The 17,671-nt window shown below is 41.8% G+C and overlaps 1 pseudogene; it reads right to left on the bottom strand.

Moving 5' to 3' along the window:
• Window positions 1-17,671, bottom strand: part of LOC123993358 — a 131,515-nt pseudogene that overhangs the window by 21,197 nt on the left and 92,647 nt on the right.

Raw genomic sequence — 17,671 nt, 5'->3', positions numbered from 1 at the left:
TTTCAGTGTTACTTGCCTCGATGCGAGCATAGAAGTAATTTAGCTCGTCTGGTAGGCTTATGTCACTGGGCAGCTCTCGGCTGTACTACCCTTTGTAGTCTAATAGTTTGCAAGCCCTGCCACATCCGACGAGCGTCAGAGCTGATGTAGTATGAGTCGATCTTAGTCATATATTGATGCACTCATTGATGAAGCCAATGACTGATGTGGTGTACTCCTCAATGCCATAGGAAGAATCCCAGAACATATTCCAGTCTGTGCTAGCAATACAGTCCTGTAGCTTAGCCTCTGCTTCATTTGACCACTTTTTTTATTGACCAAGTCACTGGTGAATCATGCTTTAATTTTTGCTTGTAAGCAGAAATCAGGCGGATAGAATTAGTCTGATTTGCCAAATGGAGGACGAGGGAGAGCTTTGTATGTGTCTGTGTGTTTGCAGTATAGGTGGTCTAGAGTTTTTACCCATCTGGCAGCACATTTAACATGCTGATAGAAATGAGGTAAAACAGATTTAAGTTTCCCTGCATTAAAGTCCACGGCCACTAGGAGAGCCACCTCCGGATGAGCGTTTTCCTGTTTGCTTATGGCCTTACACAGTTCATTGAGTGCAGTCTTAGTGCCAGCGTCGGTCTGTAGACAGCTACGAAAAATACAGATAAAGCCTCTAGGTAGATGGTGTATCTCATGATAAGCTGTAGACCACACTACCTCAGGCAAGCAAAACTTTGAGACTTCCTTAGATATTGTGCACCAGCTGTTGTTTACAAATATACATAGACCATCACCACTTGTCATACCAGAGGCTGCTGTTCTATCCTGCTGATGCAGTGTATAACCCCCCCCAGCTGTATGTTATTCTTGTTGTCGTTCAGCCACAACTCTGTGAAAAGATATTACAGTTAATGTCCTGTTGGTAGGATATACGTGCTTTTAGCTCATCTAATTTATTTTCCAGCGATTGCCTGTAGTACGGATGGAAAGGGCAGATTAGCCACTCGTTGGCGGATCCTCACTAGGCACCCCGATCACTTTCCGCGATATCTTTTTTGTCTCTTTCTCCTGTGAATGACGGGGATAAGGTTCTGGTCTCTGGAGTAATTCCCTCTCATTAAAGATAAATGAGTCATCCAGATCAAGGTGAGTAATCGCTGTTCTGATTTCCAGAAGCTCTTTTCGGTCATAAGTGAGATTGTAGTAGCAGCAGCATTAGGTACAAAATAAGTTACAGAAAATGGTTGGTTAAGAGCCCATGAAACAGCAGCCATCCTCTCCGGCGCCATCTGGAGCTACTGATAATGGTTGCTAAGCAGCGCCCATTACTGACCTGTTACCTCATGGCAGTTACAAAGTTTGTGAGGCATGTTCAGGGCTCTAGTGTGTCCAATTCGGTCACATATTAGGGGTGTTTTTACACTGTTGCTACTTGTTGTTTATTATCAATGCATAGTTACCTTGCCCCTACATACATGTACAAATTACCTCGACTAACCTGTACCCACACACATTGAATCAGTACCCCCTTTGTATAGCCTCATCATTATTTTAGTGTTCGTTTTATTTTATAGTTTTTTTCTCTCACTTTAGTTTATTTAGTAAATATTATCTTAAAATGCATTGTTGGTTAGGGGCTTGTAAGTACGCATTTCACAGTAAGGTCTACCTGTTGTATTCGGAGCATGTGACAAATAACATTTGATGGTACAGGTATTCGATCCAAGGACCTCGGTTCAGTACGTGTTGTGGGCCAAAATGAATACATAAATATTAATCAAATAAAAACACTAGGCTTATAGGATAACTATGCAGTGTTGTAGGCCAATGCCGCTAGTAAATCTGACCTGAAAACTTTTCAGGCTATTCTGTTAAAATTACAGCAGCCTATGCGCACGTTGTAATCAAAATTCGAATTGGCACATTTCAAACTGGCATTTGTGAGGCGCAGCAGGAAACTAGTTCTGTACGATGGCGAGTGGTGGGGTTGATAAACCAGAATTGGAAGATCCTCCATCATTGGCTTCCAAGTAGATTACAACGGCGATGGACATGGTTGTGGATAAAATGTTAACATTATGTCGCCACACAAAGAAAACAGCCTATGCAGCTGCCAACATTTCAAATATGTTGACATATACGCTGACGTCACCCCAGTATATCAGAGCAAGACAGAAATGTAAAGAAACACTGGCTCTATGCATTCAAGTAGCCCTTGGTAGACGGTTCTGACCAAATAAATTATTTTGCTATTTTGTTTACACCCATGGATTTGCGCCCATTCTCAGGAGTTGAGAATAGGGGGTTCCAGCACCTCGTGAAAGTGCTTGGGTCACTATACGAACTTCCCTCTTGCACCAATTTCAGCAAACAGGAAGTACCCACCCTATATTAGCAAACCAAAGCATTCAATGAATTGGCTAATGCACCCTGTGTTGCACTTACATAAAAAGGTCAGTGAAGTCTAAAACTGGATTCTTTAAAAAAAATATATATACACAATTCCACACTATATGATTTGAATAATACTGTGCAATTGTGAAAATGCTGTGAATGCCCTTTTAGTGTAAGACCTGTTTGAAAAGGCCTCCTGAAATGTATGCCTGTTTTGGTGGAATGGAGTTTTGTTCTGCCTGGTACAATCACCAGGCGGTAAATTAGTTAGACCAATAAGAATTCCAAACCTTTGCCAATAAAAGCTAGTTTACAGCTGTCCCCTCCCCACTTCCAGTAAGGTACTTAACACCCAGAAATGATTTGATATTGAGAAGAAAAAAAAACAGCTGCCTTGAACCTAAGTGACAACCCATCACATTACTATTTTGAGAGTCACAAGTGTGCATCTGTCACTGAAGGAGGCAGTGTCATGGTGCGTTGGTAAGCAAGTAGAAATTTACTTGAACGGTCCTCAAACTAGTAATTACTAATGGGAAACTCGTCTATCATCCTGAGCACCCAATTCTCCCACATTGGTGATCTCTGACATCAACTACTAAGAAAAGGGCCTCTAGAACAGCATTTTTGGCAGTGAGACTTGTATAAATATTTTATTGCATTTATCTATTAATGTGGTTTTTGAACTGAATAATTTGCTTACAAGCATGATATAGCTGTACTTTTAGTTTATGGTTGACACAGCTTGTTGGCCATTTGCCAACATCATTTCGCAAGGAGTTCAAATCAAATGACTGTATCCAACTGGTATTTAAGACTTAACTGGTAAATTCCAACGTTTACAAAACGCAACAGAGTGGAAACTTGAGGCCCAACATAACAATCCCGTCACACAGACAATGCAAGGAACATGGTGAATGCTGAACATAGTGAATGACATTTCATTTTTGCAGCGAACAGTGGGTTTGGTGAACAGTTACATCCCCATCACATATGCAACAAAATATTTTCCTGTGTGACCAGGAGTTTTATTTTGGGAGCACTGTGCAACTAGCAAAAACATCATCCAGATAATATTTGCTGTAATGATAAGGCTTCGATGTAACGTTGTTTCCGAGTGCCCTAGAGGAAAAAGTCATGGTTGCACCATTACTACAGTGACAACGGCTCACTTCTAGTTCAACCAGGTTACAAGATCTGACCCATATTACAGGCACAACATTTTTATCTTCCTATAGCGGATTGCCGAGACCGCATTTTACATTCATTCATAAGGCCCACCATGTCATGGACCTTCTAAAACTACTCACGGGTCGTTAACCATGTTGGCACTTTGTTAAGTCATGTTACATCATTGGCTAGCTAGCTAACAACCTGGTAACATTAGGGGGCACAGAAAGAAAGGAAAAAGGGATTTCCTCTCCAGGAGATAAATGATCATAGATAGCAATGAATGACAGTTCACTTGCCTGTCATCACAAACCTGACATTTTAAAGAGTGTGCAATTTTCTATGTAATGCATCTCAATGGGAATATAGTGCTTTTACACAATGTAGAAACCCAATATTTCACAAATTATTTTCAAAAGTAGATAGAAACCATATAAGCCCAATTAGTGTAGCACGGTATACCAAAATATTACTTTTTTTCATACTAGAACATGAAAAACGCTTCCGTACTAGAATGTGCCCTTTTTTTTCTCGATACTTTGTCAAATGTGTCTCACGGATCAAGCCTGTCTATCAGCGCAGCCGACCCCTTATTATAGCGCACCGTGCCTGGTCCACATACTCATTGCTATCCTGCACTGGGAGTCTGGGATACATTATGTTAGCTCCCCACTCATGCTGCACAGAAGTTAACACACTTGAATAATGCGACACGGCATGTAGACATTTTGAAACGTAACGTTTCGCAAAACCATGTCAATGCAGGTTAGAACACTTTATAATGCAATTAGATAGCGGTAGCTTCCAGCTTTGTATGCTAACTTTCCTTGCAAGCTGACAGCTAATGTCAATTCACTACCCTAGTACATAATGCATAATGTGCTGATTTCAAAGCTGATTGCCACCAAAAGCATTCACTTACTTGGCAATCTCACATCTCTCCCAACTGTTATCTATTGTCTCAAACTTTTTTCTTATCATTTTTTTTGCCTCGTAAACTGGCCACCTAATGACATCATTGGGTAAAAGAGACGGCACACATTTTTTAGAAAACAAGCTACTTTCACGCTATTGTTGTTGATCAGTACAATAAAACATGTCCCAAATGGAAGGGAAACAGCTCTGTAGCCCCATGAAATCAGCCAAAACAAGTTCAATAACTCAATGCATTCACCTTAGGACTGGACGATAAGGCCTAGAAATCATATCCAGTCTTTCAAACTTACGGCCGATATCACGATACATCGAATTATATATTTTGTATATGTTCTCTAAATAAAGCTTTGTTGCACAATTAAAGGGTAAATTATACCTAGGCTAAAAGGTACAAGACCCACTAATACTTTCATTAATTCATCAAAATAGTTGAACCTGCTTTTTCTGCAATAACCACTGATCTGCCTTTCAACTTAGTCTATGGAAAGTTACATATATGTATCAGAACCATGTACATCCACTAATAACGACCAACTTCTTGTAGCAGGCATTATAGAAAATTAACACAGGTCTCAAACAATATCTCAGGCATAAGCCCACATGCTAGTGAGTAGCCAGCTAATCTTTATATTTCAAGCCTAGCCAACTCGGATCTATTTGCTTGCTACCAAGGTAGAACTGTTATGAATAGATCCTCCTGTCCGTCACCAACTGTTTGAGCAACATAGCCTGTTCACTTTATTAATATATTGAAATCAAGTGCTTTTCCTGGATAAGATGCTTATTTCTCCTAATGAAAACAAGTTGCCTATTCCTGATTTAAATGAGTCTATGATCATTGCACACTCATAAAAACAGACTATACCGCTAGCACATAACAGTCTGTGGCTAAAATGTTGCTAGCGGTACTTGGTTTTACGATGTTGCGCACGACAGAAACTTCCCACACGTTCATTGATACTCTCATTTTTAATAGGGTCTGTTCTACATTTTGGGAGTTGAGAAAGAGTATCGGTAGAAACTGAAGTGCTGTTCTATCACAATACAATAGCGTCTCTAAGCGTTTCGGTGTCAATATAACTGATTCTGTTGGAACAAACCTGAAATGGAAAGAGTTTAAACTGCTTATTGTCAGAGAGGAAGAAGTTATCTTTCACCTTTGTTGCGAGTGGCAAGGGGAGGGGCTTGGTGTCTGTGTGCGAGTGGGAAGGTACACAGTGTACACAGTACAGAAGGAAACAAGACCAAAAAGAGATAGAACACTCATAAAAACCTTGATTCTTGTGATACAGGCATTTGGAACATTGCTTCTGAAACAAATTTTAAATAATAAAATGCAATTGATACATCGTCCAGCCCTACCTGGAATCACTAATTATTAAATTCAAACAAAATACCTTTTTGGGTGGATTCTTCTTGTTCGGTTTACTGGTTGAACGGTCGCTGAGATTATATTTGGTTATCAATGCAAAATAACCTACTTTGATGAACAGCCTATAGATCAGATCAAAGAACCAAGTGAAAACACTGCCCGATAGCTCTGGAAGGTATGATATTACACGTCTCAATTTTCAGGTAGTGCAAAAGTAAATAGAATGTCGGAGCATATTACAAGGAGCCTGACTTTTTGTGACGGAAAACGACATTGCAACACCACACTACGTTCCAAATGCATCTCTGTAGAGCTTGCAGTTACTTTAAATTGAGGCGAATGCTCATGATGACAATCTTTAGTCTAGTTTGCTCATCTATTAGCACTGATCAAAACATTTTGCAAACGTGTTAGCTATGTAGCCCAGTATTAAAAAAAGGGGATTATTTTGCTCTTGGTCAAGCCTATATCTTGACCAATTGTCTGATTTTGTTTCACCGAATCTCCGTCTGTAGGCCAGTGTATGTGAGCGGAGCTGGCACGAGGAGCGTGCCCAATATGGCTGGAGTGTGATGCGAGATTCCCAAAGACGGGAGTGTCGCTCCAATAGTGCTCACTTCAGGAGCTCAGGGCATGTGCAGCCCAGCATGCATTTGTAGTTTACTTGTGTGCTAGTATTGCACCTTGCTTTAGCTACTGTCATGGAGTTAGCAAAATATTTTCATAAAGAAACTGATCAAACACACAGGTGCTAAATCAAGATGACTTACAAAGATGAGGACAAAGAGCAAGAGGGAGTGCAGTGATGTAGAGTCCACAACTAAAGACGTATTGTGGAATATGAAGACACGTATCCCAAAAGCATGGTGTACTTATTACTTCGTGAACATGCTAAAAGAAAGGACCTAGGTAGGAAAATAAGTGTCATCGTAGCAAAGTATTTATAACCAACAAATATTTTACTTTTACTTTAAAAACTGAACATTTCATTCAGTGTTGTTCTATTGTCTATACAAATAGCCCCTAATTGATTTTGTCCCAATAGCCTGAAGCCAGACTGTCCAAACTCATGTTTCAAAAAAATGTACTCAAAGGCAAATTAATTTTTCCATTTCATTTGTATTTAATTCTAGGTCAAGTTATAGAATATAAATGATTTAATCAAACAAAATGTTGTTGAAATGCTGACTGCTTTATGTCTCTACCAGCCTACTGTGTCGCACTCGCAAATCCTTCACAATGCATTTCTTTGTAGGCTATAGCCTTGAAATAATATAGCCTAAATCCTTTATTTTTCATTCCTTCTTAGGTTCCCTGTCTGGCTCCTGACCTATTAGTGTGTTTATATTATGTTATATATTATGTTGACAAGTAGCCTTTTTGAAAGGTGCACTTCTTACATTCACCTTTATTCAAATACTTTTCATTCATATCCATATGGTTTGGTTTCAATACTTAAATCAACTGGTAGGTCCAGGTAGTCAAACAAATAGATGGGTGTTGGTTAAATTGTGATTTTAATGAATGTACCGAATTTGGAATTGTATTTTTTTCCTTCTTCCTGTGAACACTGAGGGTTTCTTTGCAGAGTGGTAGGAAAGAACATGAAGCGCTGGAGCGGGTGCACTGCTCGATAGAGCGGGATTTCCAACTCCGCTCACATGCTCTTGGCTGTAGGCAAATTTGGTCATTTTACCTCTGGCTGGGCAAACAAGTGGAGGTGGTAGCTCATCATTTGTTTGCTAAATCTATCAGACACATTCAACATGTTATAATGTAGCATGAATCAAATGTATTACTTTGCTATTGACTCAAGCATAGGTAACTCGACAAACCCGCTGAGGTTGTGTAATATGAACACAAAACTCATTTCCTGTGGGTATCATGATGAGGATAGTCCCAAATGAACACCCTACGCCTGCTACCGACTAGGTGTAGAATATACACCCAGGTGTAGCTCATAGAAGGGCTTACTCCCAGGTGGAGGAACAGGTATAATTTTCCAAGTCCGACATATAGCGAATTTTGTTGGATGTAACGACCCAACTACGACCAACTGGTGCAACAGGCCCTGGAGCGGAGGTCAATTTTCCAACAGTCGTCTCATTGTTTAGGGCTGGTTAAGTACTGCCAGCCCTTCAACAAATATTGATTTGTGAGTGTCCTTCATTGTCTAACAGTAAAAGCACAATACTACAAAAGGCACTATTGTATTGACAAGCCTTGAGGAATTTTACATACAATATGGAAAATGTGATTAAGATATTGCTAGCTGTTCTTGATCAATCGACTCTGGGGAAGTAGATAAAATGCTTCATTGCCAAAATCTCGAACTATCCCTTTAATATGGAATGATTTGAATGATTTAATTCCAAATGATTTGAGGGAGTGTGCATGTGGCTATTCTGTGTTGAGCGGTTTAAAAAAAATAGGTACTCCTATATGCTTAGAGTTCTTAATGTAACTTTAGTTGTTCTACAAGAGTTGGGCTACACATTTAGATTTTTAATACATTGTAAGGATGCAACTAATGAGAATTCAAAAAAAGTTGTTTGAAAGGCATTTTTTGCGCAGGCTTAACACACGTCAGTCTCTCATTCACAATTATTTTATTTTTGACCCCTTTCTCTCCCCAATTGGTAGTTACAGTCTTGCCCCATCGCTGCAACTCCCGTACGGACTCAGGAGAGGCGAAGGTCGAGAGCCATGCGTCCTCCGAAACACAACCCCGCACTGCTTCTTGACACAATGCTCGCTTACCCTGGAAGCCAGCCGCACCAATGTTTCGGAGGAAACACCTTACACCTGGCGACAGTGTCTGTGTGCCCGGCCCACTACAGGAGCCACTAGAGCGCGATGGGACAAGGACAACCCAGCCGGCCAAACACTACCCTAACCGGACGACGCTGGGCCAATTTTTCGATGCAGTGCCTTAGACCACTGCCCCACTCGAGAGGCCCCTCCTCTCATTCACAATTTGACAAGCACTTAATAATGCCTCGAATTTCCCAGCGGCATCCCCTTTGTGGCTGTAATGACGCCTAAAACAATTAATGCCTTTGAGGCCATTGTGCCTTTGGGGTAAATAAAATAATTCCCTTCTCCCTGAGTGCTCTGAAGCCCCTCTCACTTACATGGCTCTCCATAATGTGATTGGTTCTCTCACAGGCTACAAGTGAAGACAGATATCACAGACGCAACTGCACGTGTCCTTATCCAAATGCACGTGTCCACATTTACATTTTGTCAGCCAACAAGATGAGTAGGACTGACAAACAGAAAAAGCACTAGCATGTCAATCTACTATCCCCCGTAGTACAAAAGTAAACCTATTCTATTCTGTGCGAGAAATAAATGTATTCCAAACATAGTCTGGGACAATTGTGGGATGCAATAGATCCCAAATTAATACAACCACTAGCATCAAAAACCCTTTATTTTTTACGCAATTGAGGATGACTGAGCATATCAAACATTTAGAATAAAATTTTGATAGCCAAAAAGTTTATTTCTTCACATTATAAGCACAGCAATGCGTACACGGCAGTAGGCTTTAAGAGCAAATATACCATTAGCAGGAAAACACCATTATCAAAAGTGGCCGCAAATGTGATTATGCATGTAATTATTTTATAATAAAAGGTGCATTTTAATGGTGAACACTTTCTTCCCCAAACTTGAAACTCACTCGCTGCTTATGAATGTCAGTTAGGCTCTACACCCCTTGTAAAGCGGATTAATGTGCTTAATTTTAAGAAGTTATTTGGCCACTTTTGTTGAGATTACAAACCTTATCAAAACATATAGGCCTATGAGCTAGCCTAACGGATGTGAAACGGCTAGCTTAGTTAGCAGTGCACGCTAAATAGCGTTTCAATCGGTGACGTCACTTGCTCTGAGACCTTGAAGTAGTTCCCCTTGCCCTGCAAGGGCCGCGGCTTTTGTGGAGCTATGAGTAACGATGCTTCGTGGGTGTCAGTTGTTGATGTGTGCAGAGGGTCCCTGGTTCGCGCCCGGGTATGGGCGAGGGGACGGTTTAAAGTTATACTGTTACACTAGGCTACATGAGGTGTGCGACTAGGATTCAAAAAAGAAAGAACAAAAAAAAGACATTGATGAACAGAGTAAGGCAAGAAACAAATCACAAGGCTAATATGGTCACCCATCAGACTATTCTTGATTTAAGCTCATCTTTACATATATTATTTTGATTTAGAATGGACCATTACCATGCACCTGTCTCCAAACAGGGGCAGAGGACAAATACACCTACACTTAAATAGCAAATGGAGGATGCTTTTTCCATGGTTCATTTTCATGCCAGCCAGGTAGGCTATACCAGATAGAAAGCATGCAGAAAATATATATTTTAAAATAAGTGTTGTTGTTGAGTCACGATTTTCATGACTCGCCCGAGTTGTAACCACCAGTCAACCAATTTAGTTTTGACTGGTTAAGAAACACTGCTTTACAAAATTTCAAACAATACCAGTATTGCGCTATGTCTCTCTCCCCTCGAGTATAGACGAGTTGGTTGTTTGGCAACAGAACCAACGCGTGAGCAACTATGGAGCCACACAGACAGGGTTGGCTTAGCTTGTTGACATGTAAAACCTTATTGCGTGTCCCAATGTTTATTGAAAACATAAATAAAGTTGCACAATGAGCACGTCTCAAATAAAATCAGTTGATGGTTAGCCAGCGATTTTTTTTGCATAGACATGATAATCAAAACAAGACGTGGTATCAAGAACAAGGAAAAACGAACAAACGAGTCACTTAGAATTCCCCAGTTTCTTGTCATTGTTGCTATCCAGAAGCACAACGCAGGGCATTCTGCCCTATTGAAGAGTGCGCATAGTTTGACGTTCTTAGGTCTATAAAATAAAGTAGGCTGGTACTTGGACTTCTGCCAAAGGACTCGACTAAAACACCGAGAAATGCGAACATTGTTATAGGCTAATATGAACCAAACAAAACAGGAAATTCTTAACGGAAAAAATGTGTTGAACTAATGTTAGAACATTAGCTTTGTAACATTTCTCGTAGGTAGTAGAGCGTTAGTTAGTTGAATCTTCCTCCAATGAATTCTGGAGGTCAAAATAACGTCTACCAAAACGGTTCATTTGTAAACGTTGAGAAGACGTTACTTTTTTGCTAACATACTGTATGGTCCCTGGACTGGGCAAGAAAAGTCATTTAAAAAAATCGAACCTATCTTTTCTGCCAATGAGCAAATATGCCTTTCGTGTCTACAAATCAATAAGAACAGCAGTAATTTAGATGTGTCCTGTCGCTCTACTTTGGACATTACAAGCTCTTGCGCTATAATTCAACATTTGTACCTAGCTGACGAATAAGTCTACCTACAGTAACACTTTTGGCTACCCTCTTGACACAGCCAACAAGCTAGACTGCGTCTGTTAAATCATCTGGCTAACTAACCAGGTAGTTAAATTAATTAACTAGCCAGCTAAATTAGGTATCTACCTTTAGTGGAAGCTGGCGAGCCGAGGATACATTGCTAACTAAAGTAATTTAGCGGCATATAATCTAATGTTACATTAGTTTGTATCTAGCTAATTCCACACTGACCCTTGCATCGGCCTTAGCTAAGAATAGCATTTACCAAAGGGGGAAAACAGGAGCTAATCCACGTAGCAGGCTTAGCTAATCAATTGAGTTTACCACGCAATTTGGCTGGGAAACAGAAAACCATACCTAGCTATAATGGCAAGTTACTGTCGTTAACCGACTCAAAGGTTGCAAGACGATAACAAAAGACACGTACCGACAACGTGTGTGTGCCTGGTTCCAATGAAATTCCAGTGTATTATTTACGAGAGAAAAGTTATTCCTGTTCATTTCCTCACCTCTTTTCGGTGCAATTCTGTGTTACTTCACAGCCCGTGGTATATTAATGCCCATCCCCCCTCCACATTTGGGTGATGCTGAGAAAGTTCCTGTTTTTCCACCTTTTCCTTTCTTCCCCTACTACGTTATTAGCAGGCTAGCTATTTCCTCGCGCACGCTCTGTATTTATGTTCGCGTCCTTCTGCCGGCACTCACTCCGGTTTCCTTGTTCTTTCCCGAGTACAGTGACCACAAAGACGGATACACTGCACACAGGGGCTTGGACTTGAAATAGGGGAAAGGACAACACAGCCCTTCGGTTACCCGACTTGTAATTGGCTCTACACTTCACCCTGGATGTACAGCGAATGTAAACGGAATCTGAATCCCGCCACAAGCAGCCAATCACACAACGCTCTATTACTGTCCTCATTTGCAAAGTCTCTTCAAGATAACAAAACCAGACCAGGTAAGGGCTGCATGTTGTCAAATGTATAGCACTGCAGTAGTTTAAACATATTTGGACACGTTTCATGTACATGTCACGTGGTTCTGAAACATTGGTTTTACTATAGTGTACACTGAACAAAAATATTAACGCAACATGTAAAGTGTTGGTCCCATGTTTCATGAGCTGAAACAAATAATCCCAGAAATGTTCCATACACACATCTTATATCTCTCTAATTTTGTGCACAAATTTATTTACGTCCCTGTTAGTGAGCATTTCTCATTTGCCAAGATAATCCATCCACCTGATAGGTGTGGCATATCAAGAAGCGGATTAAACGGCATGTTCATTACACAGGTGCACCTTGTGCTGGGGAAAATAAAAGGCCACTCTAATGTTGTCACACAACACAATGCCAAATATGTCTCAAGTTTTGTGGGAGTGTGCAATTGGCATGCTGACTGCAGGAAGGTCCACACCTCTGGTTAAGAGGGATTGGGTTAAATGCGGAAGACTGTTTAATGCATTCAGTTGTACAACTGGCTAGGCATCCCCCTTTACGTTTTTATTTTTTCACCAGAGTTGTTGCCAGAGAATTGAATGTTAATTTCTCTACCATAAACCGCCTCCAAAGTAATATTTGATTATTTGGCAGTACGTCCAACAGGCCTCACAACCGCAGACCACGTGTATGGCGTCCTGTGGGCGAGCGGTTTGCTGATGTCAACGTTGGGGACACTGTCCCATGGTGACAGTGGGGTTATGGTATAGGCAGGCAGGAGCTACGGACAACAAACACAATTGCATTTTATCGATGGCAATTTGAATGCACAGCGATACCGTGACGAAACCCTGAGGCCCATTGTCGTGCCATTCATCTGCCGCCATCGCCTAATGTTTCAGCGTGATAATGTATGGCCCCATGTCACAAGGATCTGTACACAATTCCTGGAAGCTGAAAATGTCCCAGTTCTTCCATGGCCTGCATACTCAGACATGTCACCCATTGAGCATGTCTGGAATGCTCTGGATTGATGTGTACGACAACATGTTCCAGTTCCCGCCAACATCCAGAAACATCGCACAGACATTGAAGAGAAGTTGGACAGCATTCCACAGGCTCCAATCAACAGCCTGATCAACTAAGCAAAGGAGATGTGTCCCGCTGCATGAAGAAAATAGTGGTCACACCAGATACTAACTGCTTCTCTGATCCACACCCCTACCTGTGACCAACAGACGCATACTGTATCTGTATTCCCAGTCGTGAAATCCATAGATTAGGCCATCATTAATTTATGTCAATTGACTGATTTCCTTACATGAACTAACTCAGTAAAATATTTGAAATTGTAGCATGTTGCATTTATATTTTTGTTGAGTATATATTTCTATTAGTAGGTCTACACTTTAAAGTAAGAAATACAAATACTGTAAGCGCTGGTTTGCTTAACTAGACCACCTGTATGCCCCTCATGTAACTCAGTCTTCAGTAAGACCAAGATGATTATTCAGCACATCTGTTACACAACATAAAGATCAAGATGACTTTGGATGCAGAAGCAAGAATGAGCTGTTTGTGGAGTTGCTCAGCAGCCCCCTACTGCACATAAACTGACTTGAGGTTGCTTTGGATGACAGCGACTAAAATGTAAAGTATGTGGGTTACACCCTGACTAGACCAGACACGTTGTGTGCGCAAGTGATGAAAAATAAATGTACACATACTTAACAAAAATATAAACGCAACATGTAAATTGTTGGTCCCATGTTTCATGAGCTGAAATAAGATTCCAGAAATGTTCCATATACACAAAAAGCTTATTTCTCTGAAATGTTGTGCACAAATTTCTTTACGTCCCTGTTCATGAGCATTTCTGCTTTGCCAAAATAATCCATCCACCTGACAGGTGTGGCATATCAAGAAGCTGATTAAACAGCATGATTAACACACAGGTGCATCTTGTGCTTGGGACAATAAAAGGCCACTCTAAAATGTGCAGTTTTGTCGCACAACACAATGCCACAGATGTCTCAAATTTTGAGGGAGCATGCAATTGGCATGCTGACAGCAGGAATGTCCACTAGAGTTGTTGCCAGAGAATTGAATGTTCATTTCTCTACCACAAGCCACCTCCAACATTGTTGTAGCAAATTTGGCAGTACGTCCAACCGACCAGACAACCGCAGACCACATGTAACCACGCCAGGACCTCCACATCCGGGCTTATTAAACTGCGGAATCGTCTGAGACCAGCCACCTGGACAGTTGATGAAACTGTGGGTTTGCACAACTGAAGAATTTCTGCACAAACTGTCTCAGGGAAGCCCATCTGCATCCTCACCAGGGTCTTTACCTGACTGCAGTTAGGAGTCGTAACCGACTTCAGTGGGAACACTCTCACTTTCGATGGCCACTGGCACACTGGAGAAGTGTGCTCTTCATGGATGAATCCCAGTTTCAACTGTATCGGGCAGATTTCAGACGATGTGTATGGCGTCGTGTGGACGAGCGGTTTGCTGATGTCAACGTTGTGAACAGAGTGCCCCGTGGTATTGGGGTTATGGTATGGGCAGGCATAAGCTGCGGACAACAAACACAATTGCATTTTATCGATGGCAATTTCATTGGACACTGTGCTATCTAACCTCCAAACGAGCTTCAATGCCATACAGCACTCCTTCCGTGGCCTCCAACTGCTCTTAAACGCGAGTAAAACCAAATGCATGCTTTTCAACCGATTGCTGCCTGCACCCGCATGCCCGACTAGCATCACCACCCTGGATGGTTCCGACCTTGAATATGTGGACATCTATAAGTACCTAGGTGTCTGGCTAGACTGCAAACTCTCCTTCCAGACCCACATCAAACATCTCCAATCGAAAATCAAATCAAGAGTCGGCTTTCTATTCCGCAACAAAGCCTCCTTCACTCACGCTGCCAAGCTTACCCTAGTAAAACTGACTATCCTACCGATCCTCGACTTCGGCGATGTCATCTATAAAATGGCTTCCAACACTCTACTCAGCAAACTGGATGCAGTCTATCGCAGTGCCATCCGTTTTGTCACTAAAGCACCTTATACCACCCACCACTGCGACTTGTATGCTCTAGTCGGCTGGCCCTCACTACATATTCGTCGCCAGACCCACTGGCTCCAGGTCATCTACAAGTCCATGCTAGGTAAAGCTCCGCCTTATCTCAGTTCACTGGTCACGATGGCAACACCCATCCGTAGCACGCGCTCCAGCAGGTGTATCTCACTGATCTTCCCTAAAGCCAACACATCATTTGGCCGCCTTTCGTTCCAGTACTCTGCTGCCTGTGACTGGAACGAATTGCAAAAATCGCTGAAGTTGGAGACTTTTATCTCCCTCACCAACTTCAAACATCAGCTATCCGAGCAGCTAACCGATCGCTGCAGCTGTACATAGTCTATAGGAAAATAGCCCACCCATTTTCACCTACCTCATTCCCATACTGTTTTTTATACTGTTTTTATTTATTTATTTTTCTGCTCTTTTGCACACCAATATCTCTACCTGTACATGACCATCTGATCATTTATCACTCCAGTGTTAATCTGCAAAACTGTATTATTCGCCTACCTCCTCATGCCTTTTGCACACATTGTATATAGACTGCCCATTTTTTTCTACTGTGTTATTGACTTGTTAATTGTTTATTCCATGTGTAACTCTGTGTTGTCTGTTCACACTGCTATGCTTTATCTTGGCCAGGTCGCAGTTGCAAATGAGAACTTGTTCTCAACTAGCCTACCTGGTTAAATAAAGGTGAAATATTAAAAATTAAAAAAATTGAATGCAAAGAGATACCGTTATGAGATCCTGAGGCCCATTGTCATGCCATCCATCCATCCCCATCACCTCATGTTTCAGCATGTTAATGCATGGCCCCATGTTGCAAGGATCTATACACAATTCCTAGAAGCTGAAAATGGCCCAGTTCTTTCATGGCCTGCATACTCCCCAAACATGCCACAATGTTTGGGATGCTCTGGATCGACGTGTGCAACAGCGTGTTCGATTTCCCACCAATATCCAGCAACTTCACACAGCCATTGAAGAGTGGGACAACATTCTACAGGCCACAATCAACAGCCTGATCAATAATTATTTTATTTATTTTTAGTGTTTTACCTCTTTTTTTTAAACCCAATTTCAATCTTGTCTCAATGCTGCAACTCCCCAACGGGCTCTGGAGGCGAAGGTCGAGTTATGCGTCCTCCGAAACATGACCTGCCAAACCATGCTTCTTAACACCCTCCTGCTTAACCTGGAAGCCAGCCGCACCAATCTGTCGGAGGAAACACCATTCAACTGATGACCGGGGTCAGGCTGCAGGCACCCGGCCTGCCACAAGGAGTCGCTAGAGTTTGATGACCCAAGTAAAGCCCCCCCCCAGACAAACCTTTCCCTAACACGGACAATGCTGGGCCAATTGTGCGCCGCCCTATGGGACTCCCGAACACAGCCTGGGAACGAACCCGGGTCTGTAGTGATGCAGTGCCTTCGACCACTGCGCCACTTGGGAGGCTCGCTGATCAACTCTATGCGAAGGAGATGTGTCGCGCTGCATGAGGCAAATAGTGGTCACACCAGATACTGACTGGTTTTCTGATCCATGCCCCTACCCGACCTATTTGTTAAGGTATCTGTGACCAACATATGCCTATCTTGTATCCCCAGTCATGTGAAATCCATAGATTAGGGCCTAATTAATTTATTCCAATTTACTGATTTCCTTTTGACTGATTTCCTTATATGAACTGTATTTCAGTAAAATCTTAGAAATTGTTGCATGTTCACATTTTTGTTCAGTGTACATGTTATTCAATAATTTCCTCCAAACTGCTCGAGCGTCTGCGTAGCCAGATGCTAAAATAGAACTTGCTCGACGCTCTGCAAGTTCCTCCTCTCCCATCTACTCATTGGTTTTCACGAGCATACTAACCCACGAGGGTGATTGAAAGATGAAACGAGGAGAGATTAATGAAAGATAACTAGGTTTCCCATTTCATCTGTGGATTAATCATCAAAGTAGAGAAACATATGATTTTGTATGACTACCGGTCAAAATTCACCAAAGATCCAGCAAAAAAAAAAAAAATACTATATGAATTTCAGGTGAAATAACAACCCAATGTTTATCTCCCAGGTCAAATTAACTAGCAACACAAGCTAGCTAAATGTCCATGAATGTTTCATGTGTGTTTTGACCTGTCCACAGACAAAATCAACATGTGCACGATGGCGTGTGTGACTGGCCTGGCCAAGGTTTTTGGTGTGTGAGTGAGAGAGAGAGAAACTCCTACCTTCTGGTCGGTACTGGGCAATGATGGTGACTGTCTGGCCGGCCCGCTTCAGCGCTGCAGCTGCCTGCTCATGTGTGGCGTTCCGCAGGTTCACCCCGTTCACCTGAGACACACAGCACAGGGCAGGACCTCAGCCATGGAGCCTTGATTACCAGGTCAATGGACAAA

This window comes from Oncorhynchus gorbuscha, linkage group LG13 (genome assembly GCF_021184085.1).
Source record: "Oncorhynchus gorbuscha isolate QuinsamMale2020 ecotype Even-year linkage group LG13, OgorEven_v1.0, whole genome shotgun sequence".
NCBI lineage: Eukaryota > Metazoa > Chordata > Actinopteri > Salmoniformes > Salmonidae > Oncorhynchus > Oncorhynchus gorbuscha.
This window is presented reverse-complemented; position numbering and strand designations above follow the sequence as displayed.